The sequence below is a fragment of the Convolutriloba macropyga genome, chromosome 1 (genome assembly GCF_964194025.1).
Source record: "Convolutriloba macropyga chromosome 1, txConMacr16.3, whole genome shotgun sequence".
Classification (NCBI taxonomy): Eukaryota; Metazoa; Xenacoelomorpha; order Acoela; family Convolutidae; genus Convolutriloba; species Convolutriloba macropyga.
In genome coordinates this window covers 12800835-12801036 of record NC_134468.1, presented here as the reverse complement: position 1 = coordinate 12801036, position 202 = coordinate 12800835, and positions in this window count along the sequence as shown.

The following is a 202-nucleotide window of genomic DNA, read 5'->3' as shown; positions in this document are numbered from 1 at the left end:
TTTTTATGTCAAACGACGCATAGTCGTCAGAAGTTTAATAGTTCTGTTTTGAACAGATTTCTTGTGGGACGCGAAATAAGGCTACTTATGTAAAACTGGTCAACTTCTATCTGGATTTTATTGTAAGTAAGCTTGTCTGTTTATCCAAAAATAGATCTATTATTATTAGATCTGATGATTGTGCGTCGATTGACATAAAATC